The following is a 24,056-nucleotide window of genomic DNA, read 5'->3' as shown; positions in this document are numbered from 1 at the left end:
CTTGTTCATTAGTTTCAACAGTTTTTCAATGGATTCCTTAGGTTTTTCTATATACAATATCACGTCATCTGCAAATAGAGATCGTTTTCTTTCCAATCTAGATGCCTTTTATTTCTTTTTCTGGCCTAGTTGTCTTGACTAAACCACTAGTACAGTGTTTAGTAGAAGTGGCAAGAGCAGACATCCTTGTCTTATTCCTGATCTTAGGGCGAAAGCTCTCAATCACTCACCATTAAGTATGATGTTAGCCATGAGTTTTTCATAGTGCTCTTTATTGGGTTGATAAAGTTGCCTTCTATTCCTAATTCGTTGAGTGTTTTTAATCATTAAAGAAATATACTCTTGTGCCCCACCCTAACCTTTTAGTTCCTATTGCTCTAAATGAATTTCTTTTATTTCCACGAAAATGACAACAAACAGCTACCACTTGATCTATTCCCACTATCTCGTTCCCTCAAATTGATAAAAACAAACAAACAAACAAAGAAAAAACAGTTAAGTTGCTTCTAAAGGCATTTAGGATGTTCTATAATATATAAAGCATACATGGTAGCAAAATTTTAAAAGCAAGCAGAGAAAAATGTAATGTGGTAAAACAAAATCGATATTTTATTACTGCCAGATGTCTGTTATTGCTTGAGCCTTTTCTTCCTGTTATCCCACAGCAATGGGCATTAGTGTGCCTTTCTCAATCATTTGTGGGAAGTGGGTGAGGAAGGGGGTCATGCTGTCTTAGCTGTGTAACCTGGAGCAAATCACTTAATCTCTCTGTACCTTAATTTCCCCTTCTGTAAAATGATCTTGAGTACTTAACTTAGGAAGACACAAATAGCCCGTCTCTGTAAAGTACTTAAGTTAGTGCCTGATGCTTGGCAAATGCACAGTAAAAGTCAGCTCCTATCGCTATTTGAATCATCATCGTTATTATTAACAGACTTAGCCGCATATGAGCTCTGTGTCTCTACTGCATCTTCCACAGACATTTGACATTTGGGTATGAAGAAGAATAACCCACTTAGGGAGTTTGTTGTAGTCGAATACCCACCATGGCAGCCACCACCCCTGGTTTCCACTTTCTATCAAATTATCAACCAGATCTGAGTCTGTGGGTTTAAAGATCCATTTCGATACAGGGAGAATCATTGCAAGTCATTTTGAAAATTCAGCCCTATAGCAGTTTTACTTCATCCTCTGCATTTTCACTAGCCTCAAAAACAAAACAAAACAAACATTTCCTAGAAATAAAAGAAAAAGAAATACCCTATGGATAGTGCTTCTCAATGTTATTAAATAGAAACATTTAATGGAAGAGACACTTCATATCCCAGAGGGAACAGTTTCTCCCACACATGTACACCCCCCTCCCCCAAAGATGGATTCCTGTGCTCCCTGTTGCTTCACAGTGTTTGTGAGCCTGGGGTTCCTGAGGGGAGGGAGGTCTGTCTCCGGCGACAATCCATTCCCAAGCCCTTGTCTCTCGTGAGTTCCTAACACTAGATGTGCGGACCTGCCTCGCCATCCCTTTGGGGAGTTTGGGCTGAACTTTTCTTGGCTTTTGTGTCAGAGAGAGATAGTTGCCCCCCCCAAATTCGCACTCCCTTTCCCTAAGTAGAGCTGTCGCTGGCAAGTGACTACTCGGCCAGGGACCATACTTTTGCATCTGGATGCCACCATGTGACCGAGCTCACTACTGGAGCCTCCACAAAAGTGAGGCCACTTCCTGGGCTGCTCAGAAAACTTTGTGGGGCTCCTCCATACCCTTTTTTCCTTCTCGGCTGGAATATAGTTAAACCCCAGGGAGTCAAAGATGGCAAAATCTCCATCCCCTGGGTTCCTGAACAGTTGTAGGCAGGAAGCTACCCGGCTGACCTCTTCGCCTGCCTGTACCGTTACATGAGTGAGAAACAAAATGCAACTGTGTTATTAAACTTCTGAAAGTTTCGTGTTTGTTTCCGGGATAGCGTCACTCTAACTAGTTCAGCTTTTCTGGCTCTGACAAACCCTGCATACTTAGATAATTAAGGCTGTTTTTATGCTAAGCATTTTGCTTAGTCTGTTTGGGCTGCTGTAACAAAATACAGCAGATTGGGTGGCTTATAAACAACAGAAATTTATTTCTCACAGTCTGGAGGCTTGAAGTCTGAGACCAGGGTGCCAGCACGGTCAGGGTCAGGGGAGGGCCATCTCCCGGTGGCAGATTTCATGTTGTGTCCTCACGTGGCGGAAGGGGCAAGCTAATTCTCTGGCGTCTCTTTTATAAGGGCACTAATCAATTCATGGGGGCTCCACTCCCACGAGGTAATCACCCCCAAAGGCCCCACCTCCTAATACCATCACCTTGGGGGTTAGGTTTTCAGCATATGAATTTGGGGGGAACACAAGCATTCAGACCATAGCTGCATCACAGGGGGAGAAAGTCCTTTTATTTTCCTAAATAGTGAAAAAAAAAAAATCCACCTTGATTCATTTTAGAACGTGGGCTTATCAGGCCATGTTAATTTGAGAGATTAGCATGTATAAACACATGAATATGTATTTATAGTCATATATGTTTGTATGGATCTCTCTTAACTACTGAGTAGTCATCTGCTTATTCTTTAAACATCAAGTGCGGTAATATGCCGGGTACTGCCTGGACCTAGTAGAGCATAAAGGTTAATAAGATCTGGTCCCTGGCCTCATGGGCTCTTAGAGAGGTGCTGGCCTAGCTTTGCAGATATCCCACATATTCAGATAGTTTATCTGCTAGCGTGACTTGGAACACCAGCTGCACTGTGAATTGTTTGGATCAGCTCTAGAAATTACCTGGAGTATGTGCTCACATTTCATTTTCAGGAGGAGAGTGAAGTTTAGACCAGGACCTTCCCAGAAGGAAAAATCAGCCCTCACACAGTCTTCATACAAATTCTCGGGAGCCCAGTCACAGTGAGGACCAGGAGCAGGAAGAAAGTTATAAGGAGGAGACAAGACAACGGAAGCTCATCCACATCTGAAGGGCAGAGGAGTCCCGGGCCTCAAACACACACAGATCCCCGTCTCTTCCGCCCCAGGCTCATGGCTGTGAGAATATGAAGCATGTTTGAGAATGAAAGCACAAAAATAAACATTTGTGGGATAAATCCATTAGGCTCTCATAACTTCAAATGGTTGCAAGGAAACAACATTGCTAATGAATTTGGTGTCAGTGAACTGGAAACATGATTTAGATTTCTGTGAAAATAAACCCAGCCCTACAGGGGGAAGAGAGCCGGCACCTGAGGGCCATGTGCCTTCGGGTGGGCCTTTGTGTGCGTAAACCCACAAGCCTCGCCGGAGAACTGCGACTCTCAGACCTCAGCAGCATCCTAGCTCCCTGCGGAGAATAGGAATCAGCTGATTGGGCTGGGTGATGAAGCTTGTCTGGGTTTTCTAGAGGCCAGAATCTACTTGAAATTAGAGGTGCTTAGGGGTCCCTCAAAGAAAAGGAATAGAGAGAGAGGAAGAGGAGAAAAAAATGAGATTTACTCCTCAAAAGGCCAGACTTAGGAACCACAGATTATCTTTTACTCTGGATTTTATGTTCAATCAACGCTCCTGTCTTAGTTTGGGCTACTATAACAAATATGGCGTAGACTGGGTGGCTTAAACAACAGACATTTACTTCACACGTGTACTTCTTGATCTTGGCTGGAAAGTCCAAGATCAAGGTGCCCACAGATCCAGTGTCTGGAGGACCTGCTTCCTGGTTTGCAGACGGCCATTTCTCAGCGTATCTTCGTGTGGCAAAGAGAGAAGCAAGGTGCGGGGGGGGGGGGTGGCGGATGAGGGTGGGCGGGGGAGAGGAAGCGCGAGCTCTCCCCTCACGTCTCTTCTTGTAAGGGCACTGATCCCATCATGAGGACTCCACTCTTATGACCTAATTACCTTCCAAAGGCCCCACCTCCTAATACCATCATTGGAAGTTAAGATTTCAACACGTGAACTTTCAGGGGACACCAAACATTCAGTCCATAGCAACTCCCCGTCAAATCTGGGAGGAAGTGAGCACAGGAGAATGCTCAGTGGGAGGCATCTCCCCTTACAAACCAGGTCGAGTGGTTTGGTTTGTGTACCTTCCTCGGAGCTGAGCAGGAAGATACAGCAGGATTGGACGTCTGCACCAGGCTTGAAGGAAGAGAGGACCGAAGCCATCACACAGAACAACGTGGAACCAACCTGGGAAGACAGTCAGCCGTGTGTTTGGATCTCTGGGCTCAATTTTTTGGTAATCCTCCACAATTAAGGACAGTAAAGTCATGCTTTCCCTAGAAACCAGGTCTACCCACATGGCAGCTAGAAGTCTCTATAGCCAACTTTCTGCAAATGGCTTGACCCTACATAGGAGGTACTACCCAAAAGGACCAGGGCAGATTGAATGACCCTTCCCTGCTTCCCAAATTATCAGCTCCTCTCTTGTGCCTTCCCCCACAGAGGGGTCCTTTAAACTCTGACCATTCTCTGATTATCAAAAACAGATATATACTGTTCTAGAAATAGCACCATCATGCTTTGGACTTTGGTCATAATGCCCAAGCCCTATCTCTCAGATCTTAACTGTGACAGTGTGTTCCAGCCTGGACTTCCAGCTCTCAGTGGCTGCATCTCTGTACCATGGGCTTCTTCTGGAACTAAGGAAGACTGTAGCCTGGGACTCAGCAAGCCCGAAGTACCAGGCAGTTGACACCTGCCAGTAGCAGCACTCACATGACAACTCTTGGGAATTGGTGTACAAATACCCCAGCTCCCTCAGCCCTCAGTGTGAGGGATCACTTCCCAGAGTTTCCCCATAGTATTAAGCTCTGGTTGTCCACTCTGGTGGCCAACTTAATAGCAGGCTTCCTTTCCTTGAACCACTTCCCCACTCTCTTCCTGGGGCTTCTGGGGAAACTAAAGTGCTTAGCTAAATCTCTATGCTTTAGCGGCCCATCTCATTTGATAATTTTGAGTAAGAAGCTTAGAAAGTAATTTCAGGATGTTTAAGGTAAATATAAAAGCTCTAATCCGATGTAAGAAGATGAAATACCCTCTAGCAAACTTTTAAATTCCAAACAAAGGAAAGAGGACTGGGCTAAGCACGCCGGTCTCAGGCAACCTCTCTCCTTTCTCTCTCCTTCTCTCATTCACTGTCACACCCACCCTCATATAGTTATGGAGTAAAGAAGTCCATTGAATGACCCAAAAAGTAAAAGGGACTGTCCAGCCAACACAACATTTGTGAGCCAGTGGGTGGTCTGAGATCTGGGCTTAAAGCCATGGCTTGGGTCATTATTTGAATCTTTAAGATCAGTTGCATTTACACTGCTTTCCATTGATCAAAACTTAGTTCAATCCAACAACTTCCACGAAGAACAGTCAACAATTATCTTTCTTTTTGGTTATTGATTTCATTCGTGGTATGATTTTTAGGGTTTGCCTGTATGTGTGTGTTTTCTGGTCAATCGCCAGTGGTGATTTAATTAATTAATTTCAAACTTGAAATTAAAACCGGTGAGAAATATAAAGGCAGACACACTAAATAGAAATGAAGGGGAAAGCAGAGGAGAACCACCCCCAGGGTGTTGATGCCAAGTGGTGCAGAAGCCCAGCTGGGCCGGCAGTGGGGTAATTTACGTGGGCTGTTCATCACTGAGGGCCTCAGGAGGTACATTCCTTCGTCTCTTTGTCAACAGCTTCCCTGCCCCAATATATAGAATATTGTGTTGGAAGGTCATGTTCCCTCTCACTGCATGCTGGTTTATTTACAAAACTCTGAATCACCGACAGGCTTGTAAAGCAATCAGCTAAGGAGGACACGATGCTGCTTCTTTCTTTTCTTTTCTTTTCTTTTTTTTTTTTTTGGTCATGCCGCGTAGCATGTGGGATCTTAGTCGCCCAACCAGGGATCGAACCTGTGCGCCCTGCGTTGAAAGTGTGGAGTCTTAACCACTGGACCGCCAGGGAATTCCCAGGAGGACATGATGCTTCTTAAGTGTCCAGTTATCATATAACTGCTACTTATATTCACCTCCTGCTTTGTTCTGCACATGCTCACTTTCAGGTACCCAAGAGAAAATCCAAGTATCAGTCAATTCGTTAATTGATTTATTGAGCACCTACTAGGTGCTGGGCACTGAAAAAATAAGACAGAGGATGCCTGCCCTTACGGAGCTCTCGGTCCAGTGGGAGAGAGGAACTAAAGAGAGAAACTAAAACAATAATTTTACCCCCCCAAAATTTATTTCTCAGCACGTACTCCTCTGTTTCCACCATATTGCTCCCCTGTAATACTGTAATAGCTAATGTGACCAAATATCTGGTTTCCCTGGGATAGCACCAGTTTACCCCTGCTGTCCCAATGTCATTAGTAATAAGGGCACCTTCCGCTCTCAGAAGTGCCCGGGTTTCTACGGTAAACTGTGTGATGACCTGACTGCACCCACCCTCTACGCCACCGCAGTCACCTACTGACTTTCTGCGTTCATTTTCTTACAACCGCTGGCTCTTGCACAGCCGTCACCGTTCAGCAGATATTGACGACATTCTGAATACTCCACGAGCAACAGAAAAGAAACGAGGCAAATCTATTCCCCCCTCTCTAAACCAGCCAGGGAGGCAGTGCTGGGTCGTGGGAAAGCATCGACTGGACCAGGAGTCCGAAGAGCTGTTTTTTATGAGGGCTTTGCCATTTACTAGACGTCATGTCACCTGCTGGAGCCCTAATAAGTGGCCTTACTCTTCCAAATGGGGATAATAATACCTGCCTGGACTATTTTAGAGGGCTGCTTTGAAAGCACCGAATCCTAGCCACTAGACCACCAGGGAGTCACCAGAAGGTTGTTCTGAGAAGCAAATGTAGGTGAAAGTATTTCTAAACTGTAAAGTGCTATGTAAATATAAGGTATTCTAAATATGAACGTAGAATATACTTGATTTTTTTTTTTTTTTTTTTTTTTTTTTCGGTACGCTGGCCTCTCACTGCTGTGGCCTCTCCCGTTGCGGAGCGCAGGCTCCGGACGCGCAGGCTCAGCGGCCACGGCTCACGGGCCCAGCCGCTCTGCGGCACGTGGGATCCTCCCGGACCGGGGCACGAACCCGTGTCCCCTGCATCGGCAGGCGGACTCTCAACCACTGCGCCACCAGGGGAGCCCAATACTTAATATTTTAATTGACGTAGTTAATCCAAAATATGATTCTCGCTGACAGAAACATCCAATGTCTATGTATAAAGTACAAGTATTTTGAAGGCTTGTATAATAATATTATTTTACTATTAAAATATTATTTGATAATATTAAATAGTATATATATTAAATAGTATATATATTAAAATATATTGTATTATATTAAATATATGTATTAAATATATATTAAATATAAATATATTATATATTAAATATATATACTATTTAATATACTTTATACTATATATATAATAAAGTGTTAGATATTCAGAAACAGAGTAAACTATTCAAGTCACACACAGCATTTTAACTGTTCACAGAAACCATACCCATTCTGTCACAGAAAGAATATCAGCTATAGTACCTGCAGACAACCTCACCCAGCTTTCCAAAATCAATCCCAGAGTCGCTCTAATGTATCTGATTCAGTTTTGTCAACGGACATCATATTTTCCTTGAACTTTGTCAGCCCCATGCAGAGATCCCTAGGGTTTTTTGTTGAAAAAAAAGGCCACCAAGTTGCACACAAACCGGACTAAAGTTACGTGTTAAGCGAAAATGGTAGCCACCAAAATGGTATTGTTTAACTTATGATGACAGAGGAGCTCCTAGACGCAGGGTATAGCGACAGCATGTGTGCCTGTCACCGCCAGGAAATTACACTGGTGACAGGTAGCTCATGGGGCTCCTGAAGTACTGCAGTGGATACGCTCAGCAGTGGAGGGAGGTTGTCCATGACAGTGAAAGTAAACTGGGGTTAATTCAGCTCCGATAATCTAACTTATTTATCTCACAACCCTGGGAGGCGGATTTTATAATCTTCATTGGATAATTAGAAAACTGTGGCTCAGAGAGGCTAATACAACTTGCCCAAGATCGAACGGCTAGATTCAACTTCCAGTCGGTCTGACTCCAGAGTTTGTGTTCTTTCCAGAAAACCACACTTTCTTCTCCAATAGACTTCTAATTTGGTGCAGTAACTGCACAAACTCTTTGGAATTAATTGCAGTGAGTGTCCGCACATTAATCAGGGTTCTCCAGAGAAACAGAACCAATAGGATACGAAAGGAGGCAGTGTTATTATGAAGGATTGGTTCGCACAGTTACGGAGGCCGAGACCCACAGTCTGCTGTCTGCAGGCTGGAGACACAGGAAAGCCAGTGGTGTAATTCGGTCCGAGTCCGAAGGCCTGAGAACCAAGGGAGGTGACGGTTCAAATCCCAGCCTGAGGGCAGAGAGGATGAGAGGAGATGTCCCAGCTCAAGCCAGGAGGCAGGAAAGGGGGGCACAGTCCTCCTTCCTCTGCCTTTTTGTGCTAGTCAAGCCCTGAACAGGGCTTGAGTTGATGCCCACCCACCCTGGGGAGGGCGATCTACTTGTGAAATCTTTGATTCCAATGCTAATCTCATCCAGAAACACCCTCACAGACATAGTCAGAGATCATGTTTAACCAGATATCTGGGCATCCTCTGATCCAGTCAAGTGGACACGTAAAGTTAACTCTCACAGTCCCTGAAAAGAGCTTCTGGTCACCTGGTATATAGAGAGGATTCTGGCAAGGACAATTGGTGTCAACCCAACGTTGCCATCACTTGAGCCATTGAATTACATACATGGACTGACAGCCACGCCCACATAAATTGGGGGCGAGATTTTTCATGCACACACACTTAAACCTACTTCGGCGGAGTCTTCTTCACTGAAAAGAACACTAATCAATTTATAATAAGATTAAAATGTTGAGATAATGAGAATAAATGTCCTGCCACATATAAACTTAAAGATCCTTTGTATCATTGATTAGTAAGCCTTGGGCGGAGAGGGAATAGTAATGAATAGTAATGAATGTCTATGTCTAATCATAGACACCAACATTGTCAGACACAAGGTAGAGCCCAATTATACTTTTCTCACATTGGCCTATCCGGATGGATAGGGAGTTAGAAGCATCTTCGAAATGATTGTAAAGTGATCGTCAGGAATTAGTAAGACCTGTGCCCCAAAGGTCAGGACACATCTTCATTGCTCAAATGGAGTGACAACTTGGGTCTACAGATCTAGCGCTGGTCTTGGCATTTCCCTACAGCTCTGTGCTCTTAAATAGTTCATCTGTCTGGTACTTTGGTAGTGAAATGCAGTGGGTACAGTTTTACAAATCCCTCAAAGAAAACAAATTAATAGACGTCATCCCCCCCACCTCCCCCGTGGCACATGGAAGCCCATCTGTCCCAGCCCTAACCTGCCAAGTCAGCTCAGTCCTGAGCCAGCCAGCGTTGGCTGCAGACTGGCGTCCTGCAAGATGTCACCCACCTGCTGTCTTGAGGCTTGTACTGCAAAACTGGGTTGTATTTCAGGGTTCAGTCATTCTGTAGTCCTGTGCATGCCACTGGGAAAAATAAGTGGAATTTATAGCCCCCACCCCCGAATCCGATGGCCTTTTGTGATGGGAAAGATATACATCTATTGGAGCTATTTAAGGGTGGCCTTGATGAAAAGCAGGGTGACAGCTGGTTAGATGACACCTCAGTAAAGGAAACAGAGCTTGAATTCCAGATCCGTTTGGAGGAAATGTATCATTAAAGGATGAGCAAGAAAACTGGGGGCAAAAGACAGCCTGCTTCAGAATGATTCTAGGAAGAATTCCCCAACTGCCAGGGGATCAGACATTGGTGTGCCTTCTTCAGGGAGGCCAGGAAGACTCCTTTTCAAAGCGTTTAAAGCAAAAGAGTAGCTGATATATTGCCAGGCTTCTCTGAATCAGGGAATGGACTGGAATACCGTTCTTAGTCACCTTCTAGGGGTCTATAATTGTCTAGCTGTACTAGAATTCTAGAGCCCCTTCCTTCCTGGGAAATGTAGTAATGTTAACATTTAATATTTGTATATTACTCTATCATTTTCCAAAGTGCTATTATATATATTATTTTATTTCATTGTTACAGGAAACCTATGAGGAAGGTCGGGTGTGATTATAGGTTAAATGCAATAAAATGCTACGATGGGTTTTAGTTAGGGTGCCCAGAGGGTGAGCCGTGGGTAGAGAGAACAGAGAGCAAAGACGGAGAGTCTCAAAAAAAAAATTCCTCTCTCTGGCAAGGCATTAGTGCGTGCCTCTAGAATATACTCGGATAGCCAGCCTCAAAATGGACGTGCTGAAAGGGACCTCAGAGATCAAGTGTATTCTCTAGCTTTCCAATGAAGAAATGGGCCCATAGAAAGGAAGTGATCAGGCCAAGTTCACTGGTCGGGAGAGAGACAGAACTGAACAAAAACACAGGTCTCTTAACACCCAACCCTGTGCTGTTTACATTTGTCCCTGGTGTCTCCCTTCCCGGTCTCACGCCTTTCAGTTTCGTACCTCATCCTCACCAGAAACCTGGGTTGAAAACTGATTGTAAGTGATCAAGAAATAATTTTAACTTACTGCCTACATGAAAAGCACAGTAAACAGCATTTTAACTTTTAAGTACTAGTGTGAAAGAACAAATAAGTAGAAAAAATGGCAACCCATTGTAAGACTGACTGATAGTAAAATTTTTTAAAAGCCAAGGAGCTTTTTAAGTTAGAAGGCAAATCACACACCTACATTCACTATTTTTATTCATTGATTAATTTGTTCAGCTCGTCAGTAAATATCCCTGAACTCAAAGCATTTGCCAACAGCTATGTTAGATGTGAGGGATCGGACAAGATGACGATGGACAAGACAGGTCCCACCAGAGGGAAGTATATGTGCAAAACTGCAGAAATATAAAAGAGCAAAACACTCTCGAGTGTGGTTTAGTGTTACTGTTGTCTAGAATGTTTACGTATCTCTTGTTTAGCAAGAGATAGGGCTGCAGATGTAAGTGGGAGCAGATAGTGGAAAACCCTCTAGGGCCACCCTAAGAGATCTGATGTTGAATTTTAAAGAGGGACTGAAATGGTCAGGTTTATATTTCACAAGGAATAACATGGTGGTGTGGGGAGGATGCGCTGAAGGACGGATCTCCTGGAGGGCTAAGGGAATTGTCCTCCTGATGCTTTGGCCATTCCTTTCCAGCGACTTCTGCCAGATCCTCCTCCATCTGACCTTGACATGTTGGAGAATTCATTGCTCTGCCCTTGGCCACTTTCTCTTCTCTAGCAACACACTTCCTAGGTGATCTCATCCAGCCCTATGATTTTTAATCATATTTAAATATATAGATATATAGATCTTTTTTTGTGGGGGGAGCCATGCCACGCGGCACGTGGGATCTTAGTTCCCCGACCAGGGATCGAACCCACGCCCCCGGCATTGGAAGCGTGGAGGAAGTGTAACTTCCTCTGCCAAGGAAGTCCAATATTTAAATATTTTTTATATTTAATAGTAATTCTATGCCCATGATCTTCTGATCTTTATTTCCTGTGAAGACACACTCAATATCATTGGTCACTACGGCAGTGCAAATTAAAGCCATAATGAGATGACACTTCACGCCCTTCACACGAAAGCTATAGTGGCTACGATCAAGAAGACATACAATAACAAGTGTTAGTGAGCATGTGGAAAAATCAGAGTGCTTGGGCATTGCTGGTGTGGGTGAAAAATGGTGCAGCTGCTTTGAAAACAGTTTGGCAGTTTCTTACAACGTTATATGTAAGTTTATATGACCCAGCAATTCGACTCCTAGGTATCTACCCAGAAGAAATGAAAACATACATTCATACGAAGACTTGTATGTGAATGTTCATAGCAGCATTACTTATAACAGCCCAAAAGCAGAAACAACTCAAATGTCTATGAACTGATGAATGGATACACCAAATGTGGCATTACAATGCAGTAGAATATTATTCAGCAATTAAAAAAAGAATGAAGTACTGATGTGTGTTAAAACACAGATGAACTTCAAAAACATTATGCTAAGTGAAAGAAACCAGACACAAAAGATCAAATATTATATGATTTTATTTATATGAAATGTCCAGAAAAGACAAATCTATGAATACAGAAAGATTAGTGGTTGCCAGGGGCTGGGAGTGGGACCAGAGATTAAGTGTAAGTGGGCATGAGGGATCTGACTGTGGTGCCAAAAATGTTCTAAAACTGGATTGTGGTTATGCAACTCAGGTTACTTACTAAAAATCATTGCATTGTACACTTAAAATGGATAAATCTTATGATATATAAATTATACCTCCATATAGTTAACTTGAAAAAAAAATCATTTTCCCATCTGACGTCTTACTGGAACTGCCGACTTCTACATCCAATTGATTACTTGACATCTTTGGAGGTCTAATAAGTATCTTAAACTTAATATGGCAAAAAAAAAAAAGTATATGTTTTAAGTTGAGGCATAATTTACATAGTTAACACTAATGAATAGCTCGATGAATTACACCCCTGTAGAAGCACCACCTAGATTCAGATGTTTCCACCAGACCAGAAAATTCCCTCATGCCTCTCCCAGTCAGTTCTTCTGCCCCTCCAGAAGGAATCACTCTTCTGATTTCTAACACTGTTGAGTAGTTCTGCCTGTTCTTGAACTTCATATAAATTGAGTCTGGTGGCTTCTCTCACTTCAGAGAATGTGAGGTTCTTTCAGGTCATTGTGTGTATCCATTGTTTGATCTTTTTCATTGCTGTGTGTGAATGTATCACAATGTATTTATCCATTCCCCTGTAGATGGGCATTTAGGTTACTTACAGTTTGGGTTATTATGAAGAAAGCTGCTGTGAACATTCTCACACATGTCTTTTGGTGGCTATAAGCACTCATTCCTATTGAGTATATTCTTAGAAGTCGAATTGGGAGATCCTTGGTATTTCCCTCCAACCTTATCTTCCTTGAATTTCCCCACATACATAAATACCACCACCACCCACCTAACTGTTCAATCTCCACATCTAAGTGTTATCTCACCTTCTCCCCCCTCACCACTCACTCGTCTGTGAGTCATTTTGATTCCAAAATCTGATCTGAATCTGTCCACTTCTCCGCAGTCCCCCGATTAGCTTCTTCTCTAAGTCATATCACCCTATCTCAGGGCTACTGACATGACCTAAATGTCTCCTTGCCTCCACTTTTGTCCTCCTCAATTCTTTCTCTACATTGCAGCCAAGGTTTTAGAAATGGAAATCAGACCATATCATCTGCTTACTTAAAACTTCCTTCAGATTTCCATTAAAGCCCAAACTCCTTTTCTGGCTTATAAAACCCTGGGGTTTTTGTTTGTTTGTTTGTTTCTGTTTTTATTATTTTTATTATTCACTCAGATCTCACCCCAAAAGTCACCACGTCTGAGAGGCCTTCTCTCAACACCTAACTTAGGACACGTAGGATACATAATTTAGGATGGCCATTTGGTCATTGGCTTTCACAACAATGTAGTTTAATTCTCTGCAGGGAAATTATGACTATCATGTTTTTATTTATTCCTTCTTTCTCGTTTGTCTCCCCACAAGAACATAAGCTCCACGGGCACAGGAACTCAGCTGTCTTGCCAACTGCTACACCAGTGCTTAAACTGTGCCTGGCACACAGAACATGTGGCTGGATGGCTTTAGTGACAGCCATGGTTGATTGTAACTTTCCCCCAGCAATTCTCAGATACTCACATGCAGAGCTGGAGAAAGTGGTTGGCTGGAATAATCCAGCTTATGGGTCTGCCAGCTGCTGCTGTGGACATTGTTCAGGAGGCAAGGATGTTGAAGGCATTGGCAAAAGAACACTAGAAGTGATACACCCCGGATAGCGAAGGGAAGAAGCTCTGTGGGGAGAAAATCTGGTTGGGGAGGAGGCTGGGGGTCTTGACACCGTGGAGGAACATTTATATCCAGAAGATTATGTTGACAACCTAGAGAGTGAGGCCAGAATAACTGAAGAAGTATTTGGACTTAACAGTTGCTCTGCCAGTGGTTCAACAGGTGTGATTGAATCTTCCTGTATCACCTCAGAGGTATTGCAGGTTTGGTTCCAGACCACTGTGATAAAGGGAATATCGCAATAAAGCGAGTCACGCAATTTTTTTGGTTTCCCGGTGCATATAAAAGTTACGTTTATACTCTACCGTAGTCTATTGTGTGCAATAGCATTATGTCTAAAAAAATAAACCAATATACACACCTTAATTAAAAAATCCTTTATTGCTAACAATACGAACCATCATCTGAGCCTTTAGCCAGTTGCAGTCTTTTTGGTGGTGGAAGGTCTTGCCTCAGTGTTGATGGCTGCTGGTTGATCAGGGGGGCAATTTCTTTTTTGTTTGTTTTTTTTGTGAGGGGGGGGCATGCTGTGGGATTTTAGTCCCCCGACCAGGGATCGAACCCACGCCCTCAGCAGTTAGAGCACGGAGTCCTAACTAAGCACTGGACTGGAATATTGCAAGAATTACTAAAATGTGACACAGAGACATGAAGTGAGCTAGCTAATGCTGTTGGAAAAAATGGCTCTGATAGACCTGCTTAGAGTTACCAGAAACCTGTAAAAAACACAGTATCTGCGAAGCACGATAAAGGGAAGTACAATAAAATGAGGCCTGCCCGTATTTTATATAGCTCAGTGCTTGGCACTAGTCTGTAAATATCTGTTGAATGAGTGAGTAGACAAATTAATGGAAGCATGAAGAAAACAACAAAGAGATAGTAATAACTAAATAAACAGATGATGACTCCAGAACTCGTGCTCCACTGTGTTGCTGCTGGAAGTTAAAAGAAATGGTATCGGGCTTCCCCGGTGGCGCAGTGGTTGAGAGTCGGTTCGTGCCCCGGTCCGGGAGGATCCCACGTGCCGCGGAGCGGCTGGGCCCGTGAGCCGTGGCCGCTGAGCCTGCGCGTCCGGAGCCTGTGCCCCGCAACGGGAGAGGCCACAACAGTGAGAGAGGCCCGCGTACCGCAAAAAAAAAAAAGGAAATGGTAACCTACTTTCAGCAGGTCTCTGACGAAGAGTAACCCGCCTCCCCCTTACTCCACTCCACCCCCCGCCCCCTGGCTAAGGGACACCCCAAACTGTCTGGGACAGCTTTCTTAGAGACTCACAATTAAATCTCTATCCATTTGTAAATCCTTCAACATCCTGTTGTGCTAAATTGAACAATACTTTATATAAGCACAGGAAGTCTGCTACCAAGAAACTCAAACCCCATTATCACTCAGTTCTCCTCACTGGCTCTATCAGTCAGTACGCTTTTCTAAGTCCAAGATACGCTAAAATCCTTTACTAAGTACAAACATCATAAATCAGTAACTATTCACCTCCGACGCTTTATTTTAACTTAGGCCAGGGGTAACTATTACTGGGATTTATGGCCCCTCACAAGCATGCAACATTATTTCAGGACAGTCAATGCTGTAATTCTGAAAGGGTCAGCTAAACATAGATTTTAAATGGATACCATGGGAACCATCGCCAGTAAGATAGGGAGGGAATGTGGTGGCGTAAAGCTGCAGAGGGGATCCACTGGCGTCTTGATGATGTGACCCGGGCGCCCCATTCGGAAGCCAGCACCAGGTGGCTGCGTGCACAGCCGGGGGAAAGACCTCCCTGCCTGAGAAAGCGTGAGGAGCGGCGAGTGCTGGGAACCCGCAGAAGGACAAGGAATAAGGGAGGGAGTCATAAAGCAGGCAAAGAAGCAAGTGAGCCAGAGCAAACCCCAGAGCACAAGGGAGCCAGAAATCTTGTGAGGAAGCAGCTGAGAGAGGCCGTTCATCTCTGCTTGACAGGAGGCCCTTTTGTTTTACTCATATGGTTTCTCTTTTATTCCTCTATCTCAGAATTGGGGTTGGGATGCCATGGGGAGGGAAAAGGAAGTAGGAGAAGAGAGGAGAGAAGAATGAAGAAAAGCGCTTCCTTTCGTCAGGAGAAGCATTTTATTTCCAAAGGGAAATGGTCTAAGATAAATGTATCTTCCCCAACCAAGAGGCCCCTCTGAAAACGCTGCCCAGGCCGATGGGCCAGCCCATCCCCGTGGGGCACCGCTCTTTCCCCAGCCAGCCCGTTGGCTTCCCCGGGACCAGGCACCAGCCCCGTGCCTCAGTTCACCTTTTTCCCTCATCTGAGAATGCCATTTACCCCTGAGTGATGGCGACGTTGTCAGACGTGCTGACCACCTTGGGACTGAACCTGTTCACAGGCCAAAGCTCTGTTTCTAGACATTTGATTCCCGTGACAGTCGGCGGTATAGCTGGTACCTCCATATGGAGCGTTTACCCTGTGCCGGCATTGGGAGAGGCCGTCTACGTGCAGGCGCGCCCCAGGACTTCACAGTAGCCGTACCTACAAATGTACAAAAACCCAGGGAGGAAGATTTCCCCGTTCTCCAGCTGAGGAAGCTGAGACACGGGACATCTGAGTATCTTATTACAAAGGTAATAAACGTCTGAATTGGGACCTGAATCCACAGTCAACTCCAGCGCCTGGGCTGTCTTAAAATAATCTTCAATTAGAGGAGAGAGAGCAATCAGAATAGTGGGTTTGCTGGGGATGGGAGTTAGGGAAGAGATAAAGTGTCTTTCCGAGCAAAGTTGGAATTACCTACACCACCGACTGAGCCCACTGTTTGTACACATAAGTGAGTGTTGACTGGAAAGGAGTGTAAGTGGCCATCGTCTTGGGCTCCAGGCCAGGCTCTTCTTCCTGACCACAGCCATACCCCTAACTTTTTTAGGTCTCTTTAAATCTCCTCTGTAAAATGAGATGGTCTCCCAGGGCCCTTTTAGCTCCAAAATATTCCCTTCACATTCCCAGCCGTAGCCTGTTTCTGGGTAGCCTGAAGCGTGTCACATACCTCCTGAGAAAGGAGGTTAGGTGAGTCAATACAGAATGAGGTCAACTGCACCTGCGGGGCTGCCCGCAGGGCTAGTAAAGGCGAGGTGTCCAGACAGGAAGGCTGGCAAATGACCTGGGCCGAATGGCTTGGTGTGCTCAGTTTCAGTTGATTACCATATTATACTAGTTGCTGTCTGTTCTGGGTATTATCGCTACGTAACAAACAACCCCAAAACTAGTGGCTTAAAGCAACTATTTTATTTCGCTCACAATCTTGTGGGTCAGGAGTTTGGAAAGGGCTCAGCTGGGCTGTTGAGCTCCGATCCACATGCATCAGCTGGGGTAGCTGGGGCTGGAGGACCCCCTTCCCAGGTGGCTTCCTCACCCACACATTGGGAGCCCCTCTCCAAGTGGCTTCTCATCCACCTGGGCCCCTTCTCGTGGCTTAGAATTCTCCCAACATGGTGGTCTCAGGGTATCCATCCTTCTAACACAGTGAGTGGCTTCCAAAGACCAAGACAAAAGCTGCCAGTCCTCCCAGAAGAAGAAGAGTGCCCCTTCCATCCTGCTGTTAGTCAAAGCAGGCACAGGGTGGTCCGGTTTCAAAGGGGTGGGGGAACAGCCTCCACCTGTCCATGGCGGCAACATCAAACTGCCACATGTCCTGCCTCAGGGGCTGGCCAGAAAGGGCCCAGGCAATTGGTGGATTTGGAGAAACTGGAATGATGCGGGCCACAGAACTGCAGCCACCCGCTGGGTCGGGCAAGCTCACTCGGCACAGTCAGCAGTGGTTTTTCCAGCCCAGCCTCCGTGATCCGACCAGCTGTCTTCTGGCAGCAGCACCCTGGGGGCACCTTACATCCTCAGCTCTCAGTTCATGTGGTTCGGGTAGAGGATAGACTTTACCCCTGGAACATGTGGCTTGGGACGGACCAGTCATCCTCAGTGCCTAGAATGTGCCTGGCACGTAGGAGGTGCTCAGGATGAATGAATGAAAGAAAAAGATGTCAGTCGTTTGGCCCCAGGAATTGTTTCAAGGCTAGATACGTGATTCAAGTTCTAGAATGACTGGGAAAAAGGTATCCTCCGTATACCGGACTTGAGTATGGGCATTAATCCTAGAGCCATCGAGAGTTACCACACGGTAGATCCCTGCAAGAGAATGGAGCTGCCCCGGGGGAAAGGAAAGCAGAGATGAAAGAGCAAGTCAGAGTCTTGATGACCTAATTCGACATCCAGCTGTGCCGAAAGTTAGTCCATCCCCTGGACTATTCAGCTAAATGCCTAAAACCCAAACACTGACACCACCAAATGCTGGCAAGCATGCGGAGGCGTAAGAACTCATTCATTACTGGTGGGACTGCAAAATTACAGCCACTTTGGCATACAGCTTGGTAGTTTCTTACACAGCTAAACAACGTGCTCCAACAATGGTGCCCCTAGTGAGTTAGGAACTTATGTTCACACAAAAACCTGCACACGAATGTCTGTGGCAGCTTTATTCTCAATTGCCCTGGATTAGAAACAACCAAGATTTCCTTCAATAGGTGAGTGAAAAAAGAAACTGAGGTATGTGCATACAATAGACTCTACTACTCGGGTATGAAAAGAAATGAGCTATCAAGGTACAATAAGACTTGTAGGAGACTTAAACGCTTATTGCCAAGTGAAAGAAACCAGTATGAAAAGGCTAAAGCCTACGTATGATGGAATTCCAACTATGTGGCTTTCTGGAAAAGGCATGACTATAGAGGGCTTCAGGTAGAAGGAGGGCAGAAGGCATGAATAGGTGTAGCGCAGGGCATTTTTAGGGCAGTGAAACTAGTCTATGTGATATTATATTGGTGGATACGTATCATCATACGTGTTTCAAAACCCATAGAACGTACGAAACAAAGAGTAAACCTTAATGAAACAATAGACTTAGTTAATAATAATATATCAGGGACTTCCCTGGTGTCCAGTGGTTAAGACTTCGCCTTCCAACGCAGGGGGTGCGGGTTCGATCCCCGGTCGGGGAGCTAAGATCCCACATGCCTCGTGGCCAAAAAACCAAAACAGAAAACAGAAGCAATATTGTAACAAATTCAATAAAGACTTTAAAAATGGTCCACATCAAAAAATAATAATAATTTAAAAATAATAATATGTAAATATTGGTCCCTCAGTCGTTACCAATGTACCATGCCAATGCAAGATGTTAATAATAGGGGAAGCTGAGGGGGAGAGGAGTGGGGAAGGGAAGGGTAGGAAGAGGGGGTATGCAGAGACTCTGTACTTTCGCTCAATTTCTTATAAACCTAAAATTGCTCTAAAAAATAAGGTCTATTTTTAAAGCTAGAGAGAGTCTTGATGACATACAGCTATGCCCCAAATTAGCCTAGCCCCTCGACTATACAGCCACAAGTCAATACATTCTCTTTTCAGCCTGAGCAAGCTTGGGTTCATTTTCTGTCACTTGTAATCATAAAAAGTCCTGATACGTTTGGGGAGGAAATCCAGCTTGGCAGTCAAGATACCACATGCAAAGGTGATGACCGGGCCCAACTGAGGCCCGACAGCCATCAGCAAGGGACGTTAGGGGTTTCCAGCAGGCAGGCGGCACCAGGGTGGAGCTGCCGCGGCTCTGGTGATCGGAGCGGTGGTGGCAGTATGCCAGCCACGATCGGGGCGCCAGGTGAGAGCGCAGGGGCAGGACTCCAGACTAGCGGATGGGGAATGACAAGAGCCAGGTGGGAGCTGCAGTACTGAACAGATTGTCAAGGCAGGCAGGCCCGGCGAGCGAGGCACAAGCCAGGCATCAAGAGCAGCGAGGCCTTCTCTGACCGACCCCTGGACGTGTCAACTGCATGTCACCCAGGAGGCACTCCCATTCCCCCTTAACCTTGCCTACTTTTTCTCTTATTCCCTAGCATTTTATCACTTACATACTGTCTAATTTATGTCTTTATTTTGCTCTCCCTGGGGAAACCCGGGCTTAATGAGGGGCAGTAAACACTGTCTATTTGGTTTCCCAGTCAACCTAAAGCGGTACCTGGGCTGTGAGAGGTGTTCACTAAGCATTTATTCAATACTGGGTGATTCTCTGTTCATTCTTGATGGGAGGGAAAAGGAAGAGGGACAGAAGATTGCACACATTCAAAGATCAGTATCTGGCCTGGTAATAAAACGCTGGAAAGGGAGTAGTGGCCAGATTTTAGCAATTCCTCCCTGGAGCCCATATTTATTACCCCTTAGCTCCTGCCCTGTCTCATCCCTCCTCTTCCATAATCAAACTTCCTGGAAGATACGCTGCACTCCTCATCTCCACGGTCTCACCTTCCTTCTCTCCTAGACTCACTGTAATACTGACAGCCACCACCCATCGAAACAGTTCTCATAAAGGTCACCAATGGTGTCTTCCCGTCAAAACCGCGTGCACATTTTAGTCCTTGTGTCTCTTGACCTTTTCTACTTCCTCCTCCTTAAAAATCTTTCTTCCTTCGGCTTTCGCACTCTTCAGGTCTTCTTCCTGCCTCTGTCAGTTTGACCCTTCTCTGGTGCTCCACGGACTCTCTTTACTGTCTTCTTCAATCGCTGATGATCCACATGGTATCCCACATGGTGTCCTTGGACCTCCTTCCTGCCTCTGCTTACTCTGGATTCTCCCTGAGTGATACCAGCATCGCTATGACTTTGACGGCGATGGTGACCAACCTCCATCTCCACCTTAGCCCTCTTGCCTGAAATTCAGATCTGCATGCTCCTCTGCCTCCCAGGTCTTTCTACTCCGATGCCTTATCGGCACCTCAGTCTCAACATTTCCAAAATCAGACATATCCTCTCTCCTCCAAATTTATGACATCACTTTCCCCATAATTGCGCAGCCCATTAAGCTGGAAGTCAGCTGTAACTTCTCTTCCTCTTCTATCGATAAATCCCACATTTAATCAGTTACCAAATCCTGTCAATTCTACCTCCGAGACATTTCCTAAATTATTTTATTCTTGGATCTCTCTGTCGCTATTTCGTCCCTAGATTCCTGTAACTTCCTAAAGTGAAAGTCTTTACCTTTAGTCTTGTTCCCTGCAATTGCCATGATAAGGTGGTGTTTCTAAATTGATTTTCCTTAAAATTCCCCAGTGATTCCCCACAATCTTCAATATAAGATCCAAACTCCTCAGTGAGGCGTGCAAAGCTTTTACGATCTGTCTGTCACTCCACCCTCAGCCCCAACCTGGCCCCTCCCTGCAACCATCCACAGCTGCAATGAAGTTCCTCTTCCTGAAACACCCTCCCCTGCCTTTGCCCTGGCAATTCCCACTTATTCCTCAAGATTTAACTTCTGTGTTATCTCCTCTGATTAGGTGCCCCAGTGCTTACTCTGTCAAAGCACCTACTACACCTTTCTTATTCTGTTTTGTCTACCTTTCCAACTAGATCGGATTTGTGTGGCTATTGAGAAGGTCATTCTCTATTATCTCTGTAATCCACCCCGCCCCACACAAAGTTTATCCCAATGCCTGGCTCTTAACAAGTGTTCAGCAAATGTACATTGAGTGAATGAATGTCTTTAAGCTGGGAGTGAGTACGTGAGGGTCAAGGTTAGATCTAACAGAGGGTAGTGAATGTCTGTCATTCTTTCTGGCCACCCAGTATCTGAACCTTCCTCCCACATCTAGGGACTTCCTCACTTTGAGTCTCAGTCGGAGTAGAGTCTGCCTGCCACTGTTGATGCAGTAGTTCATTATCCCAGTCTTACCTGTAGCTATGGCAGAGACTCTACCCTGACTTCCTGCAATCAGATGCTCGCCGCCTCCCCCAAGACTTTGAATGGGAAGCTAGCAGCTTAAGACAGATGGAACTGGAAAGAGGGGCCATCAGGCAAATTCGCATCCCTTGCCAGCAACAGCAGTGGTGCTAGTAGCAGCAGGCGGTGTCCAGAGCCAGCAGAACCAGAGGAGCAGGCTGCAGCACCTATGCTAGCAGTGGCCACACCACCTATGCTAGTGGTGGTCTTCACAGGACCAGTTCTACGGCAAGTTTGGAGTGTCGCTCCAGGCTGTGTAGGCCAGAGCCTGATTCCAGCTCCTCTTTAATAAGCTACACAGCTATCCTTTGATCAATTTTGTTTCAATCGACCAGAGTTAATTTCTGTTGCTTGCAACTACAAACTCTGACTGGTACCCAGAGGTTTCAAAGGTACAGCATCTAACAGAGATGCAGCACAAAGGAAACTAGGTGAAACTGCAGGGACATCAAAGCCTCAGCAGTCCCAAGTGGCCCTGTGTGAGCCGCTTGCTCAAGTGCCAGCTGGCCTGGATTTTACCCCGTCCTTCTTCAAAGCAAGGGGTAAGAATAGATCTGATCACGCCATTGGGATCCAGAGTAGCTTTCCTTTAAAAAAAAAAAAGAAAAAAAAATCCGAGTGCTTGTCCTGGAGTCAAATCCTTCCTGTTCTGTGGTGTGCTTAGAGTTTAACACCAGATGAGACCTATTAAAGTTCGCGAGGGAGCTGGGCTTTGGTTCCAGCCAGCCTCTCTGGGAAGGAGTCACAGGGGTGGAATGGATGTGTTTGTAAGCCAGGGAACAATGCCATTAAGGGGAAACAAAAGCCCAGACCATGTGATCTGCCAGCCTCTTGGAAGCCAGCTTGGCTGAGGTCTTGGAACCTGAGTGACGCTCCAAAGGGTGGCTGGTGAGCAAGAAGTCTTCCCCTGCTCACGTGATCCAATGCGCTGTTGGCTTAGCAGCCCTCAATGAGATCCTTGCCTTTTGGCATTGCCCTGACACCCCCTTCCCCTCTCAATCAACCTGGCTTCTGAGATACGAGTCCCTCATCATAATCTACTCTGTAGATCAAGGCTAGACTATGAGTTCGTCTGTTAAGTAAAAAACACTTCATCATATAATGGTTTCCCCTGGTGCCAGCACTCTTACTCTCTGGCCAAATAAACAATGTAGTGGCCTTCTCAGAATTGAGGCATGACCACAGTACATGTCCCAGTCATAGTGAGGTCTTCCCAGCGATGTGAAATGAGTCAGAAGGACAGTAGTTGCTCTCTGCCAGCATCATTCTAGCTGGACGCTTTCTCACCGTTGGCTTCCTCTATCCCAGGGAACAGAGGCACCAAGAGCCCACCCCCTCCCAATAATATCCTCCCTACTGGGGTGCCTAGAATCACCAGCAGTGATGTCTTTGTGATAAGGCATCGTTCCAGAACCACTTACGACAATGCAAATGTGTTATGGGAGGGCTTATTATTAACGGCCACTAACACATCCACAAACAGCAGACCTTAAGGGAATGAAACCTCAGATAGGAAAGAGGGAAGAAAAGAAAGGTCTAACCCCACCATGGAAGCCAGTCATGGATGAGGCACCTCGGTGGTCGTCCTGAAGAGCCAGGGCATTTGGGAACACGGAAAGATACAAGTGAACAGCTCATATAAGGGGAACACCTAGGAAAAGACCACCTGGAGCCAGGAGAACAATTGGAGGCAAGGCTAGTATGAAAATCCATTGGTACCACCTCCAAGACCTTTCTTATGGAAACAAATTGCACTCATTCATGAAAGTCTTCTAAATGCATCCTCCCTGGGATAACTACTGACTGTCACCTGTGGCCTGTCCCTTGGGACTTAGGACATCAGTGGAAACCAAGGGAGCTGTATCATAATGGAAAGACCAACACCAATTCCCTGGAAAAGCATTTTTTTTTAATTTTATTGAGGTATAGTTGATTTACAACGTTAATTTCTGCTGTACAGCAAAGTGACTTCGGTTATACATATATATATTCTTTTTCATATTCTTTTCCATTATGCTTTATCACAGGATATTGAATATAGTTAGTTCCCTGTGCTATACAGTAGGACCTCATTGTTTATCCATTCTATGTATACTAGTTTGCATCTGCTAATCCCAAACTCCCAATCCTTCCCTCCCCTCCCACCCCTCCCCCTTGGCAACTGCAAGTCTGTTCTCTATGTCTGTGAGTCTATATCTGTTTCAAAGATATGTTCATCTGTGGCGTATTTTAGCTTCCACATATAAGTGATATCACATGATATTTGTCTTTGGCTTTGGCTTACTTCACTTAGTGTAATAATCTCTAGGTCCATCCACGTTGCTGCAAATGACATTATTTCATTCTTTTTTATTG

Source organism: Physeter macrocephalus, chromosome 11, assembly GCF_002837175.3.
Source record: "Physeter macrocephalus isolate SW-GA chromosome 11, ASM283717v5, whole genome shotgun sequence".
Classification (NCBI taxonomy): Eukaryota; Metazoa; Chordata; class Mammalia; order Artiodactyla; family Physeteridae; genus Physeter; species Physeter macrocephalus.
The sequence above is the reverse complement of the archived record's forward strand: the minus strand, read 5'-3'. Positions refer to the sequence as shown.